The following is a 16,488-nucleotide window of genomic DNA, read 5'->3' on the forward strand; positions in this document are numbered from 1 at the left end:
GGGTTTTGGAGAACATCAGGTAGGTTTAGGGTGGTTTTGGGATTTGATCCGTGCTTTTTGGGGATTTTGTTCCAGTTTTGGGGGTGATTCCGTTCTTGTTTGTGGTGTTTTTGATGTGTTTTGGGTTCTCCGTTGGGTTTCGTTGGGTTTTCCGTTGGCATCATGGTGGAAAAGGGTAAATTGTGGGTTTTGGAGAACATCAGGTAGGTTTAGGGGGACTTTTGGGGTGGATTCATGGTATTTGTTTTTTTTTTTTTTCTGTTTTTCTGGGGTGATCCCGTTCTTTTTGGGTGTGTTTTTGATGTGTTTTGGGGTCTCCGTTGGGTTTTGTTGGGTTCTTGTTGGTCATCATGTTGGAAAAGTGTAAATTGTGGGTTTTGGAGAATATCAGGTGAGTTTAAGTTTTTCTGGGTGGTGAATCTATGGTTTTGGTTGAATTCTTCTGTTTTTTTTTTAGCGTTTTCTTCTGTTTTTGGGGTGGTCCCATTCTTTTTTGGGGTGTTTTTGACATATTTTGGGGTCTCCGTTGGTTTTTGTTGGGTTCTTGTTGTTCATCATGGTGAAAACGTGTAAATTGTGGGTATTGGAGAACATCAGGTAGGTTTAGGGGGACTATTGGGGTGGATCAACGGCTTTTAGGGTTTTCTTTCGGTTTTGGGGGTGATCCCGCTTTTTTTTGTGGTGTTTTTGACGTGTTTTGGGGTTTCCGTTGCGTTTCGTTGATTTCCTAATGTGTTTTAAGTTTGTTGGGAGTGGACTTTGGGATTTGGAGAACATCAGGTAGGTTTAGTGTGTTTTTGGGGTGGATCTATGTTTTTTGGGGTTTTCTTTCTTTTTTAGGGGTTATCCTGTTCTTGTTTGGGGTGTTTTCGACTTGTTTTGGGGTCTCCGTTGGGTTTTAGTTGGATTCTCGTTGGTCGTTAGGGTAAATGGGAGTGGATTGTGGGTTTTGAAGAAGATCAGGTGAGTTTAGGGTGGTTTTGCGGGGAAATTCATAGTGTTTGGTGTTTTTTCTTCTGATCCAGTTCTTTTCTGGGGTGTTTTTGAGGTGTTTTTGGGGTTTCCGTTGGGTTTCGTTGAGTTCCTAATGGGTTTTATGGTGGTTGGGAGTGGACATTTGGATTTGGAGAACATCAGGTACGTTTAGAGTGGTTTTGGGATTGGATCCGTGCTTTTTGGGGTTTTCTTTCGTTTTTGGGGGTGATCCTGTTCTTGTTTGGGGTGTTTTGGACGTGTTATGGGGTCTCCGTTGGGTTTCATTGGGTTTCTCGTGGTCATCATGGTGGAAAAGTGTAAATTGTGGGTTTTGGAGAACATCAGGTAGATTTAGGGTGTTTTTTGGGGTGGATCTATGTTTTTGGGGGATTTTCTTCCAGTTTTGGGGGTGATTCCGTTCTTGTTTGGGGTGTTTTTGACGTGTTTTGTGGTCTCTGTTTTGTTTCGTTGTGTTTTCCTTGTTCATTTTGGTGGAAAAGGCTGAATAGTGGGTTTTGGAGAACATCAGGTAGGTTTAGGGTGGTTTTGGGATTTGATCCGTGCTTTTTGGGGATTTTGTTCCAGTTTTGGGGGTGATTCCGTTCTTGTTTGTGGTGTTTTTGATGTGTTTTGGGTTCTCCGTTGGGTTTCGTTGGGTTTTCCGTTGGCATCATGGTGGAAAAGGGTAAATTGTGGGTTTTGGAGAACATCAGGTAGGTTTAGGGGGACTTTTGGGGTGGATTCATGGTATTTGTTTTTTTTTTTTTTCTGTTTTTCTGGGGTGATCCCGTTCTTTTTGGGTGTGTTTTTGATGTGTTTTGGGGTCTCCGTTGGGTTTTGTTGGGTTCTTGTTGGTCATCATGTTGGAAAAGTGTAAATTGTGGGTTTTGGAGAATATCAGGTGAGTTTAAGTTTTTCTGGGTGGTGAATCTATGGTTTTGGTTGAATTCTTCTGTTTTTTTTTTAGCGTTTTCTTCTGTTTTTGGGGTGGTCCCATTCTTTTTTGGGGTGTTTTTGACATATTTTGGGGTCTCCGTTGGTTTTTGTTGGGTTCTTGTTGTTCATCATGGTGAAAACGTGTAAATTGTGGGTATTGGAGAACATCAGGTAGGTTTAGGGGGACTATTGGGGTGGATCAACGGCTTTTAGGGTTTTCTTTCGGTTTTGGGGGTGATCCCGCTTTTTTTTGTGGTGTTTTTGACGTGTTTTGGGGTTTCCGTTGCGTTTCGTTGATTTCCTAATGTGTTTTAAGTTTGTTGGGAGTGGACTTTGGGATTTGGAGAACATCAGGTAGGTTTAGTGTGTTTTTGGGGTGGATCTATGTTTTTTGGGGTTTTCTTTCTTTTTTAGGGGTTATCCTGTTCTTGTTTGGGGTGTTTTCGACTTGTTTTGGGGTCTCCGTTGGGTTTTAGTTGGATTCTCGTTGGTCGTTAGGGTAAATGGGAGTGGATTGTGGGTTTTGAAGAAGATCAGGTGAGTTTAGGGTGGTTTTGCGGGGAAATTCATAGTGTTTGGTGTTTTTTCTTCTGATCCAGTTCTTTTCTGGGGTGTTTTTGAGGTGTTTTTGGGGTTTCCGTTGGGTTTCGTTGAGTTCCTAATGGGTTTTATGGTGGTTGGGAGTGGACATTTGGATTTGGAGAACATCAGGTACGTTTAGAGTGGTTTTGGGATTGGATCCGTGCTTTTTGGGGTTTTCTTTTGTTTTTGGGGGTGATCCTGTTCTTGTTTGGGGTGTTTTGGACGTGTTTTGGGTTCTCCGTTGGGTTTCGTTGTGTTTTCCGTGGTCATCATGGTGGAAAAGTGTAAATTGTGGGTTTTGGAGAACATCAGGTAGGTTTAGGGTGTTTTTTGGGGTGGATCTATGTTTTTGGGGGATTTTCTTCCAGTTTTGGGGGTGATTCCGTTCTTGTTTGGGGTGTTTTTGACGTGTTTTGTGGTCTCTGTTTTGTTTCGTTGTGTTTTCCTTGTTCATTTTGGTGGAAAAGGCTGAATAGTGGGTTTTGGAGAACATCAGGTAGGTTTAGGGTGGTTTTGGGATTTGATCCGTGCTTTTTGGGGATTTTGTTCCAGTTTTGGGGGTGATTCCGTTCTTGTTTGTGGTGTTTTTGATGTGTTTTGGGTTCTCCGTTGGGTTTCGTTGGGTTTTCCGTTGGCATCATGGTGGAAAAGGGTAAATTGTGGGTTTTGGAGAACATCAGGTAGGTTTAGGGGGACTTTTGGGGTGGATTCATGGTATTTGTTTTTTTTTTTTTTCTGTTTTTCTGGGGTGATCCCGTTCTTTTTGGGTGTGTTTTTGATGTGTTTTGGGGTCTCCGTTGGGTTTTGTTGGGTTCTTGTTGGTCATCATGTTGGAAAAGTGTAAATTGTGGGTTTTGGAGAATATCAGGTGAGTTTAAGTTTTTCTGGGTGGTGAATCTATGGTTTTGGTTGAATTCTTCTGTTTTTTTTTTAGCGTTTTCTTCTGTTTTTGGGGTGGTCCCATTCTTTTTTGGGGTGTTTTTGACATATTTTGGGGTCTCCGTTGGTTTTTGTTGGGTTCTTGTTGTTCATCATGGTGGAAAAGGGTAAATTGTGGGTATTGGAGAACATCAGGTAGGTTTAGGGGGACTATTGGGGTGGATCAACGGCTTTTAGGGTTTTCTTTCGGTTTTGGGGGTGATCCCGCTTTTTTTTGTGGTGTTTTTGACGTGTTTTGGGGTTTCCGTTGCGTTTCGTTGATTTCCTAATGTGTTTTAAGTTTGTTGGGAGTGGACTTTGGGATTTGGAGAACATCAGGTAGGTTTAGTGTGTTTTTGGGGTGGATCTATGTTTTTTGGGGTTTTCTTTCTTTTTTAGGGGTTATCCTGTTCTTGTTTGGGGTGTTTTCGACTTGTTTTGGGGTCTCCGTTGGGTTTTAGTTGGATTCTCGTTGGTCGTTAGGGTAAATGGGAGTGGATTGTGGGTTTTGAAGAAGATCAGGTGAGTTTAGGGTGGTTTTGCGGGGAAATTCATAGTGTTTGGTGTTTTTTCTTCTGATCCAGTTCTTTTCTGGGGTGTTTTTGAGGTGTTTTTGGGGTTTCCGTTGGGTTTCGTTGAGTTCCTAATGGGTTTTATGGTGGTTGGGAGTGGACATTTGGATTTGGAGAACATCAGGTACGTTTAGAGTGGTTTTGGGATTGGATCCGTGCTTTTTGGGGTTTTCTTTCGTTTTTGGGGGTGATCCTGTTCTTGTTTGGGGTGTTTTGGACGTGTTTTGGGTTCTCCGTTGGGTTTCGTTGTGTTTTCCGTGGTCATCATGGTGGAAAAGTGTAAATTGTGGGTTTTGGAGAACATCAGGTAGGTTTAGGGTGTTTTTTGGGGTGGATCTATGTTTTTGGGGGATTTTCTTCCAGTTTTGGGGGTGATTCCGTTCTTGTTTGGGGTGTTTTTGACGTGTTTTGTGGTCTCTGTTTTGTTTCGTTGTGTTTTCCTTGTTCATTTTGGTGGAAAAGGCTGAATAGTGGGTTTTGGAGAACATCAGGTAGGTTTAGGGTGGTTTTGGGATTTGATCCGTGCTTTTTGGGGATTTTGTTCCAGTTTTGGGGGTGATTCCGTTCTTGTTTGTGGTGTTTTTGATGTGTTTTGGGTTCTCCGTTGGGTTTCGTTGGGTTTTCCGTTGGCATCATGGTGGAAAAGGGTAAATTGTGGGTTTTGGAGAACATCAGGTAGGTTTAGGGGGACTTTTGGGGTGGATTCATGGTATTTGTTTTTTTTTTTTTCTGTTTTTCTGGGGTGATCCCGTTCTTTTTGGGTGTGTTTTTGATGTGTTTTGGGGTCTCCGTTGGGTTTTGTTGGGTTCTTGTTGGTCATCATGTTGGAAAAGTGTAAATTGTGGGTTTTGGAGAATATCAGGTGAGTTTAAGTTTTTCTGGGTGGTGAATCTATGGTTTTGGTTGAATTCTTCTGTTTTTTTTTTTTTTTTTTTTTTTTTAGCGTTTTCTTCTGTTTTTGGGGTGGTCCCATTCTTTTTTGGGGTGTTTTTGACATATTTTGGGGTCTCCGTTGGTTTTTGTTGGGTTCTTGTTGTTCATCATGGTGGAAAAGGGTAAATTGTGGGTATTGGAGAACATCAGGTAGGTTTAGGGGGACTATTGGGGTGGATCAACGGCTTTTAGGGTTTTCTTTCGGTTTTGGGGGTGATCCCGCTTTTTTTTGTGGTGTTTTTGACGTGTTTTGGGGTTTCCGTTGCGTTTCGTTGATTTCCTAATGTGTTTTAAGTTTGTTGGGAGTGGACTTTGGGATTTGGAGAACATCAGGTAGGTTTAGTGTGTTTTTGGGGTGGATCTATGTTTTTTGGGGTTTTCTTTCTTTTTTAGGGGTTATCCTGTTCTTGTTTGGGGTGTTTTCGACTTGTTTTGGGGTCTCCGTTGGGTTTTAGTTGGATTCTCGTTGGTCGTTAGGGTAAATGGGAGTGGATTGTGGGTTTTGAAGAAGATCAGGTGAGTTTAGGGTGGTTTTGCGGGGAAATTCATAGTGTTTGGTGTTTTTTCTTCTGATCCAGTTCTTTTCTGGGGTGTTTTTGAGGTGTTTTTGGGGTTTCCGTTGGGTTTCGTTGAGTTCCTAATGGGTTTTATGGTGGTTGGGAGTGGACATTTGGATTTGGAGAACATCAGGTACGTTTAGAGTGGTTTTGGGATTGGATCCGTGCTTTTTGGGGTTTTCTTTCGTTTTTGGGGGTGATCCTGTTCTTGTTTGGGGTGTTTTGGACGTGTTTTGGGTTCTCCGTTGGGTTTCGTTGTGTTTTCCGTGGTCATCATGGTGGAAAAGTGTAAATTGTGGGTTTTGGAGAACATCAGGTAGGTTTAGGGTGTTTTTTGGGGTGGATCTATGTTTTTGGGGGATTTTCTTCCAGTTTTGGGGGTGATTCCGTTCTTGTTTGGGGTGTTTTTGACGTGTTTTGTGGTCTCTGTTTTGTTTCGTTGTGTTTTCCTTGTTCATTTTGGTGGAAAAGGCTGAATAGTGGGTTTTGGAGAACATCAGGTAGGTTTAGGGTGGTTTTGGGATTTGATCCGTGCTTTTTGGGGATTTTGTTCCAGTTTTGGGGGTGATTCCGTTCTTGTTTGTGGTGTTTTTGATGTGTTTTGGGTTCTCCGTTGGGTTTCGTTGGGTTTTCCGTTGGCATCATGGTGGAAAAGGGTAAATTGTGGGTTTTGGAGAACATCAGGTAGGTTTAGGGGGACTTTTGGGGTGGATTCATGGTATTTGTTTTTTTTTTTTTCTGTTTTTCTGGGGTGATCCCGTTCTTTTTGGGTGTGTTTTTGATGTGTTTTGGGGTCTCCGTTGGGTTTTGTTGGGTTCTTGTTGGTCATCATGTTGGAAAAGTGTAAATTGTGGGTTTTGGAGAATATCAGGTGAGTTTAAGTTTTTCTGGGTGGTGAATCTATGGTTTTGGTTGAATTCTTCTGTTTTTTTTTTTAGCGTTTTCTTCTGTTTTTGGGGTGGTCCCATTCTTGTTTGGGGTGTTTTTGACATATTTTGGGGTCTCCGTTGGTTTTTGTTGGGTTCTTGTTGTTCATCATGGTGAAAACGTGTAAATTGTGGGTATTGGAGAACATCAGGTAGGTTTAGGGGGACTTTTGGGGTGGATCAACGGCTTTTAGGGTTTTCTTTCGGTTTTGGGGGTGATCCCGCTTTTTTTTGTGGTGTTTTTGACGTGTTTTGGGGTTTCCGTTGCGTTTCGTTGATTTCCTAATGTGTTTTAAGTTTGTTGGGAGTGGACTTTGGGATTTGGAGAACATCAGGTAGGTTTAGTGTGTTTTTGGGGTGGATCTATGTTTTTTGGGGTTTTCTTTCTTTTTTAGGGGTTATCCTGTTCTTGTTTGGGGTGTTTTCGACTTGTTTTGGGGTCTCCGTTGGGTTTTAGTTGGATTCTCGTTGGTCGTTAGGGTAAATGGGAGTGGATTGTGGGTTTTGAAGAAGATCAGGTGAGTTTAGGGTGGTTTTGCGGGGAAATTCATAGTGTTTGGTGTTTTTTCTTCTGATCCAGTTCTTTTCTGGGGTGTTTTTGAGGTGTTTTTGGGGTTTCCGTTGGGTTTCGTTGAGTTCCTAATGGGTTTTATGGTGGTTGGGAGTGGACATTTGGATTTGGAGAACATCAGGTACGTTTAGAGTGGTTTTGGGATTGGATCCGTGCTTTTTGGGGTTTTCTTTCGTTTTTGGGGGTGATCCTGTTCTTGTTTGGGGTGTTTTGGACGTGTTTTGGGTTCTCCGTTGGGTTTCGTTGTGTTTTCCGTGGTCATCATGGTGGAAAAGTGTAAATTGTGGGTTTTGGAGAACATCAGGTAGGTTTAGGGTGTTTTTTTGGGGTGGATCTATGTTTTTGGGGGATTTTCTTCCAGTTTTGGGGGTGATTCCGTTCTTGTTTGGGGTGTTTTTGACGTGTTTTGTGGTCTCTGTTTTGTTTCGTTGTTTTTTCCTTGTTCATTTTGGTGGAAAAGGCTGAATAGTGGGTTTTGGAGAACATCAGGTAGGTTTAGGGTGGTTTTGGGATTTGATCCGTGCTTTTTGGGGATTTTGTTCCAGTTTTGGGGGTGATTCCGTTCTTGTTTGTGGTGTTTTTGATGTGTTTTGGGTTCTCCGTTGGGTTTCGTTGGGTTTTCCGTTGGCATCATGGTGGAAAAGGGTAAATTGTGGGTTTTGGAGAACATCAGGTAGGTTTAGGGGGACTTTTGGGGTGGATTCATGGTATTTGTTTTTTTTTTTTTCTGTTTTTCTGGGGTGATCCCGTTCTTTTTGGGTGTGTTTTTGATGTGTTTTGGGGTCTCCGTTGGGTTTTGTTGGGTTCTTGTTGGTCATCATGTTGGAAAAGTGTAAATTGTGGGTTTTGGAGAATATCAGGTGAGTTTAAGTTTTTCTGGGTGGTGAATCTATGGTTTTGGTTGAATTCTTCTGTTTTTTTTTTTTTTTTTTTTTTAGCGTTTTCTTCTGTTTTTGGGGTGGTCCCATTCTTTTTTGGGGTGTTTTTGACATATTTTGGGGTCTCCGTTGGTTTTTGTTGGGTTCTTGTTGTTCATCATGGTGGAAAAGGGTAAATTGTGGGTATTGGAGAACATCAGGTAGGTTTAGGGGGACTTTTGGGGTGGATCAACGGCTTTTAGGGTTTTCTTTCGGTTTTGGGGGTGATCCCGCTTTTTTTTGTGGTGTTTTTGACGTGTTTTGGGGTTTCCGTTGCGTTTCGTTGATTTCCTAATGTGTTTTAAGTTTGTTGGGAGTGGACTTTGGGATTTGGAGAACATCAGGTAGGTTTAGTGTGTTTTTGGGGTGGATCTATGTTTTTTGGGGTTTTCTTTCTTTTTTAGGGGTTATCCTGTTCTTGTTTGGGGTGTTTTCGACTTGTTTTGGGGTCTCCGTTGGGTTTTAGTTGGATTCTCGTTGGTCGTTAGGGTAAATGGGAGTGGATTGTGGGTTTTGAAGAAGATCAGGTGAGTTTAGGGTGGTTTTGCGGGGAAATTCATAGTGTTTGGTGTTTTTTCTTCTGATCCAGTTCTTTTCTGGGGTGTTTTTGAGGTGTTTTTGGGGTTTCCGTTGGGTTTCGTTGAGTTCCTAATGGGTTTTATGGTGGTTGGGAGTGGACATTTGGATTTGGAGAACATCAGGTACGTTTAGAGTGGTTTTGGGATTGGATCCGTGCTTTTTGGGGTTTTCTTTCGTTTTTGGGGGTGATCCTGTTCTTGTTTGGGGTGTTTTGGACGTGTTTTGGGTTCTCCGTTGGGTTTCGTTGTGTTTTCCGTGGTCATCATGGTGGAAAAGTGTAAATTGTGGGTTTTGGAGAACATCAGGTAGGTTTAGGGTGTTTTTTTGGGGTGGATCTATGTTTTTGGGGGATTTTCTTCCAGTTTTGGGGGTGATTCCGTTCTTGTTTGGGGTGTTTTTGACGTGTTTTGTGGTCTCTGTTTTGTTTCGTTGTTTTTTCCTTGTTCATTTTGGTGGAAAAGGCTGAATAGTGGGTTTTGGAGAACATCAGGTAGGTTTAGGGTGGTTTTGGGATTTGATCCGTGCTTTTTGGGGATTTTGTTCCAGTTTTGGGGGTGATTCCGTTCTTGTTTGTGGTGTTTTTGATGTGTTTTGGGTTCTCCGTTGGGTTTCGTTGGGTTTTCCGTTGGCATCATGGTGGAAAAGGGTAAATTGTGGGTTTTGGAGAACATCAGGTAGGTTTAGGGGGACTTTTGGGGTGGATTCATGGTATTTGTTTTTTTTTTTTTCTGTTTTTCTGGGGTGATCCCGTTCTTTTTTGGTGTGTTTTTGATGTGTTTTGGGGTCTCCGTTGGGTTTTGTTGGGTTCTTGTTGGTCATCATGTTGGAAAAGTGTAAATTGTGGGTTTTGGAGAATATCAGGTGAGTTTAAGTTTTTCTGGGTGGTGAATCTATGGTTTTGGTTGAATTCTTCTGTTTTTTTTTTTTTTTTTTTTTTAGCGTTTTCTTCTGTTTTTGGGGTGGTCCCATTCTTTTTTGGGGTGTTTTTGACATATTTTGGGGTCTCCGTTGGTTTTTGTTGGGTTCTTGTTGTTCATCATGGTGGAAAAGGGTAAATTGTGGGTATTGGAGAACATCAGGTAGGTTTAGGGGGACTATTGGGGTGGATCAACGGCTTTTAGGGTTTTCTTTCGGTTTTGGGGGTGATCCCGCTTTTTTTTGTGGTGTTTTTGACGTGTTTTGGGGTTTCCGTTGCGTTTCGTTGATTTCCTAATGTGTTTTAAGTTTGTTGGGAGTGGACTTTGGGATTTGGAGAACATCAGGTAGGTTTAGTGTGTTTTTGGGGTGGATCTATGTTTTTTGGGGTTTTCTTTCTTTTTTAGGGGTTATCCTGTTCTTGTTTGGGGTGTTTTCGACTTGTTTTGGGGTCTCCGTTGGGTTTTAGTTGGATTCTCGTTGGTCGTTAGGGTAAATGGGAGTGGATTGTGGGTTTTGAAGAAGATCAGGTGAGTTTAGGGTGGTTTTGCGGGGAAATTCATAGTGTTTGGTGTTTTTTCTTCTGATCCAGTTCTTTTCTGGGGTGTTTTTGAGGTGTTTTTGGGGTTTCCGTTGGGTTTCGTTGAGTTCCTAATGGGTTTTATGGTGGTTGGGAGTGGACATTTGGATTTGGAGAACATCAGGTACGTTTAGAGTGGTTTTGGGATTGGATCCGTGCTTTTTGGGGTTTTCTTTCGTTTTTGGGGGTGATCCTGTTCTTGTTTGGGGTGTTTTGGACGTGTTTTGGGTTCTCCGTTGGGTTTCGTTGTGTTTTCCGTGGTCATCATGGTGGAAAAGTGTAAATTGTGGGTTTTGGAGAACATCAGGTAGGTTTAGGGTGTTTTTTGGGGTGGATCTATGTTTTTGGGGGATTTTCTTCCAGTTTTGGGGGTGATTCCGTTCTTGTTTGGGGTGTTTTTGACGTGTTTTGTGGTCTCTGTTTTGTTTCGTTGTGTTTTCCTTGTTCATTTTGGTGGAAAAGGCTGAATAGTGGGTTTTGGAGAACATCAGGTAGGTTTAGGGTGGTTTTGGGATTTGATCCGTGCTTTTTGGGGATTTTGTTCCAGTTTTGGGGGTGATTCCGTTCTTGTTTGTGGTGTTTTTGATGTGTTTTGGGTTCTCCGTTGGGTTTCGTTGGGTTTTCCGTTGGCATCATGGTGGAAAAGGGTAAATTGTGGGTTTTGGAGAACATCAGGTAGGTTTAGGGGGACTTTTGGGGTGGATTCATGGTATTTGTTTTTTTTTTTTTCTGTTTTTCTGGGGTGATCCCGTTCTTTTTGGGTGTGTTTTTGATGTGTTTTGGGGTCTCCGTTGGGTTTTGTTGGGTTCTTGTTGGTCATCATGTTGGAAAAGTGTAAATTGTGGGTTTTGGAGAATATCAGGTGAGTTTAAGTTTTTCTGGGTGGTGAATCTATGGTTTTGGTTGAATTCTTCTGTTTTTTTTTTTAGCGTTTTCTTCTGTTTTTGGGGTGGTCCCATTCTTGTTTGGGGTGTTTTTGACATATTTTGGGGTCTCCGTTGGTTTTTGTTGGGTTCTTGTTGTTCATCATGGTGGAAAAGGGTAAATTGTGGGTATTGGAGAACATCAGGTAGGTTTAGGGGGACTTTTGGGGTGGATCAACGGCTTTTAGGGTTTTCTTTCGGTTTTGGGGGTGATCCCGCTTTTTTTTGTGGTGTTTTTGACGTGTTTTGGGGTTTCCGTTGCGTTTCGTTGATTTCCTAATGTGTTTTAAGTTTGTTGGGAGTGGACTTTGGGATTTGGAGAACATCAGGTAGGTTTAGTGTGTTTTTGGGGTGGATCTATGTTTTTTGGGGTTTTCTTTCTTTTTTAGGGGTTATCCTGTTCTTGTTTGGGGTGTTTTCGACTTGTTTTGGGGTCTCCGTTGGGTTTTAGTTGGATTCTCATTGGTCGTTAGGGTAAATGGGAGTGGATTGTGGGTTTTGAAGAAGATCAGGTGAGTTTAGGGTGGTTTTGCGGGGAAATTCATAGTGTTTGGTGTTTTTTCTTCTGATCCAGTTCTTTTCTGGGGTGTTTTTGAGGTGTTTTTGGGGTTTCCGTTGGGTTTCGTTGAGTTCCTAATGGGTTTTATGGTGGTTGGGAGTGGACATTTGGATTTGGAGAACATCAGGTACGTTTAGAGTGGTTTTGGGATTGGATCCGTGCTTTTTGGGGTTTTCTTTCGTTTTTGGGGGTGATCCTGTTCTTGTTTGGGGTGTTTTGGACGTGTTTTGGGTTCTCCGTTGGGTTTCGTTGTGTTTTCCGTGGTCATCATGGTGGAAAAGTGTAAATTGTGGGTTTTGGAGAACATCAGGTAGGTTTAGGGTGTTTTTTGGGGTGGATCTATGTTTTTGGGGGATTTTCTTCCAGTTTTGGGGGTGATTCCGTTCTTGTTTGGGGTGTTTTTGACGTGTTTTGTGGTCTCTGTTTTGTTTCGTTGTGTTTTCCTTGTTCATTTTGGTGGAAAAGGCTGAATAGTGGGTTTTGGAGAACATCAGGTAGGTTTAGGGTGGTTTTGGGATTTGATCCGTGCTTTTTGGGGATTTTGTTCCAGTTTTGGGGGTGATTCCGTTCTTGTTTGTGGTGTTTTTGATGTGTTTTGGGTTCTCCGTTGGGTTTCGTTGGGTTTTCCGTTGGCATCATGGTGGAAAAGGGTAAATTGTGGGTTTTGGAGAACATCAGGTAGGTTTAGGGGGACTTTTGGGGTGGATTCATGGTATTTGTTTTTTTTTTTTTCTGTTTTTCTGGGGTGATCCCGTTCTTTTTTGGTGTGTTTTTGATGTGTTTTGGGGTCTCCGTTGGGTTTTGTTGGGTTCTTGTTGGTCATCATGTTGGAAAAGTGTAAATTGTGGGTTTTGGAGAATATCAGGTGAGTTTAAGTTTTTCTGGGTGGTGAATCTATGGTTTTGGTTGAATTCTTCTGTTTTTTTTTTTTTTTTTTAGCGTTTTCTTCTGTTTTTGGGGTGGTCCCATTCTTTTTTGGGGTGTTTTTGACATATTTTGGGGTCTCCGTTGGTTTTTGTTGGGTTCTTGTTGTTCATCATGGTGGAAAAGGGTAAATTGTGGGTATTGGAGAACATCAGGTAGGTTTAGGGGGACTATTGGGGTGGATCAACGGCTTTTAGGGTTTTCTTTCGGTTTTGGGGGTGATCCCGCTTTTTTTTGTGGTGTTTTTGACGTGTTTTGGGGTTTCCGTTGCGTTTCGTTGATTTCCTAATGTGTTTTAAGTTTGTTGGGAGTGGACTTTGGGATTTGGAGAACATCAGGTAGGTTTAGTGTGTTTTTGGGGTGGATCTATGTTTTTTGGGGTTTTCTTTCTTTTTTAGGGGTTATCCTGTTCTTGTTTGGGGTGTTTTCGACTTGTTTTGGGGTCTCCGTTGGGTTTTAGTTGGATTCTCGTTGGTCGTTAGGGTAAATGGGAGTGGATTGTGGGTTTTGAAGAAGATCAGGTGAGTTTAGGGTGGTTTTGCGGGGAAATTCATAGTGTTTGGTGTTTTTTCTTCTGATCCAGTTCTTTTCTGGGGTGTTTTTGAGGTGTTTTTGGGGTTTCCGTTGGGTTTCGTTGAGTTCCTAATGGGTTTTATGGTGGTTGGGAGTGGACATTTGGATTTGGAGAACATCAGGTACGTTTAGAGTGGTTTTGGGATTGGATCCGTGCTTTTTGGGGTTTTCTTTCGTTTTTGGGGGTGATCCTGTTCTTGTTTGGGGTGTTTTGGACGTGTTTTGGGTTCTCCGTTGGGTTTCGTTGTGTTTTCCGTGGTCATCATGGTGGAAAAGTGTAAATTGTGGGTTTTGGAGAACATCAGGTAGGTTTAGGGTGTTTTTTGGGGTGGATCTATGTTTTTGGGGGATTTTCTTCCAGTTTTGGGGGTGATTCCGTTCTTGTTTGGGGTGTTTTTGACGTGTTTTGTGGTCTCTGTTTTGTTTCGTTGTGTTTTCCTTGTTCATTTTGGTGGAAAAGGCTGAATAGTGGGTTTTGGAGAACATCAGGTAGGTTTAGGGTGGTTTTGGGATTTGATCCGTGCTTTTTGGGGATTTTGTTCCAGTTTTGGGGGTGATTCCGTTCTTGTTTGTGGTGTTTTTGATGTGTTTTGGGTTCTCCGTTGGGTTTCGTTGGGTTTTCCGTTGGCATCATGGTGGAAAAGGGTAAATTGTGGGTTTTGGAGAACATCAGGTAGGTTTAGGGGGACTTTTGGGGTGGATTCATGGTATTTGTTTTTTTTTTTTTCTGTTTTTCTGGGGTGATCCCGTTCTTTTTGGGTGTGTTTTTGATGTGTTTTGGGGTCTCCGTTGGGTTTTGTTGGGTTCTTGTTGGTCATCATGTTGGAAAAGTGTAAATTGTGGGTTTTGGAGAATATCAGGTGAGTTTAAGTTTTTCTGGGTGGTGAATCTATGGTTTTGGTTGAATTCTTCTGTTTTTTTTTTTAGCGTTTTCTTCTGTTTTTGGGGTGGTCCCATTCTTGTTTGGGGTGTTTTTGACATATTTTGGGGTCTCCGTTGGTTTTTGTTGGGTTCTTGTTGTTCATCATGGTGGAAAAGGGTAAATTGTGGGTATTGGAGAACATCAGGTAGGTTTAGGGGGACTTTTGGGGTGGATCAACGGCTTTTAGGGTTTTCTTTCGGTTTTGGGGGTGATCCCGCTTTTTTTTGTGGTGTTTTTGACGTGTTTTGGGGTTTCCGTTGCGTTTCGTTGATTTCCTAATGTGTTTTAAGTTTGTTGGGAGTGGACTTTGGGATTTGGAGAACATCAGGTAGGTTTAGTGTGTTTTTGGGGTGGATCTATGTTTTTTGGGGTTTTCTTTCTTTTTTAGGGGTTATCCTGTTCTTGTTTGGGGTGTTTTCGACTTGTTTTGGGGTCTCCGTTGGGTTTTAGTTGGATTCTCATTGGTCGTTAGGGTAAATGGGAGTGGATTGTGGGTTTTGAAGAAGATCAGGTGAGTTTAGGGTGGTTTTGCGGGGAAATTCATAGTGTTTGGTGTTTTTTCTTCTGATCCAGTTCTTTTCTGGGGTGTTTTTGAGGTGTTTTTGGGGTTTCCGTTGGGTTTCGTTGAGTTCCTAATGGGTTTTATGGTGGTTGGGAGTGGACATTTGGATTTGGAGAACATCAGGTACGTTTAGAGTGGTTTTGGGATTGGATCCGTGCTTTTTGGGGTTTTCTTTCGTTTTTGGGGGTGATCCTGTTCTTGTTTGGGGTGTTTTGGACGTGTTTTGGGTTCTCCGTTGGGTTTCGTTGTGTTTTCCGTGGTCATCATGGTGGAAAAGTGTAAATTGTGGGTTTTGGAGAACATCAGGTAGGTTTAGGGTGTTTTTTGGGGTGGATCTATGTTTTTGGGGGATTTTCTTCCAGTTTTGGGGGTGATTCCGTTCTTGTTTGGGGTGTTTTTGACGTGTTTTGTGGTCTCTGTTTTGTTTCGTTGTGTTTTCCTTGTTCATTTTGGTGGAAAAGGCTGAATAGTGGGTTTTGGAGAACATCAGGTAGGTTTAGGGTGGTTTTGGGATTTGATCCGTGCTTTTTGGGGATTTTGTTCCAGTTTTGGGGGTGATTCCGTTCTTGTTTGTGGTGTTTTTGATGTGTTTTGGGTTCTCCGTTGGGTTTCGTTGGGTTTTCCGTTGGCATCATGGTGGAAAAGGGTAAATTGTGGGTTTTGGAGAACATCAGGTAGGTTTAGGGGGACTTTTGGGGTGGATTCATGGTATTTGTTTTTTTTTTTTTCTGTTTTTCTGGGGTGATCCCGTTCTTTTTTGGTGTGTTTTTGATGTGTTTTGGGGTCTCCGTTGGGTTTTGTTGGGTTCTTGTTGGTCATCATGTTGGAAAAGTGTAAATTGTGGGTTTTGGAGAATATCAGGTGAGTTTAAGTTTTTCTGGGTGGTGAATCTATGGTTTTGGTTGAATTCTTCTGTTTTTTTTTTTTTTTTTTTTAGCGTTTTCTTCTGTTTTTGGGGTGGTCCCATTCTTTTTTGGGGTGTTTTTGACATATTTTGGGGTCTCCGTTGGTTTTTGTTGGGTTCTTGTTGTTCATCATGGTGGAAAAGGGTAAATTGTGGGTATTGGAGAACATCAGGTAGGTTTAGGGGGACTATTGGGGTGGATCAACGGCTTTTAGGGTTTTCTTTCGGTTTTGGGGGTGATCCCGCTTTTTTTTGTGGTGTTTTTGACGTGTTTTGGGGTTTCCGTTGCGTTTCGTTGATTTCCTAATGTGTTTTAAGTTTGTTGGGAGTGGACTTTGGGATTTGGAGAACATCAGGTAGGTTTAGTGTGTTTTTGGGGTGGATCTATGTTTTTTGGGGTTTTCTTTCTTTTTTAGGGGTTATCCTGTTCTTGTTTGGGGTGTTTTCGACTTGTTTTGGGGTCTCCGTTGGGTTTTAGTTGGATTCTCGTTGGTCGTTAGGGTAAATGGGAGTGGATTGTGGGTTTTGAAGAAGATCAGGTGAGTTTAGGGTGGTTTTGCGGGGAAATTCATAGTGTTTGGTGTTTTTTCTTCTGATCCAGTTCTTTTCTGGGGTGTTTTTGAGGTGTTTTTGGGGTTTCCGTTGGGTTTCGTTGAGTTCCTAATGGGTTTTATGGTGGTTGGGAGTGGACATTTGGATTTGGAGAACATCAGGTACGTTTAGAGTGGTTTTGGGATTGGATCCGTGCTTTTTGGGGTTTTCTTTCGTTTTTGGGGGTGATCCTGTTCTTGTTTGGGGTGTTTTGGACGTGTTTTGGGTTCTCCGTTGGGTTTCGTTGTGTTTTCCGTGGTCATCATGGTGGAAAAGTGTAAATTGTGGGTTTTGGAGAACATCAGGTAGGTTTAGGGTGTTTTTTGGGGTGGATCTATGTTTTTGGGGGATTTTCTTCCAGTTTTGGGGGTGATTCCGTTCTTGTTTGGGGTGTTTTTGACGTGTTTTGTGGTCTCTGTTTTGTTTCGTTGTGTTTTCCTTGTTCATTTTGGTGGAAAAGGCTGAATAGTGGGTTTTGGAGAACATCAGGTAGGTTTAGGGTGGTTTTGGGATTTGATCCGTGCTTTTTGGGGATTTTGTTCCAGTTTTGGGGGTGATTCCGTTCTTGT

This window comes from Aythya ferina (assembly GCF_964211825.1).
Source record: "Aythya ferina genome assembly, chromosome: 6".
Taxonomy (NCBI): domain Eukaryota; kingdom Metazoa; phylum Chordata; class Aves; order Anseriformes; family Anatidae; genus Aythya; species Aythya ferina.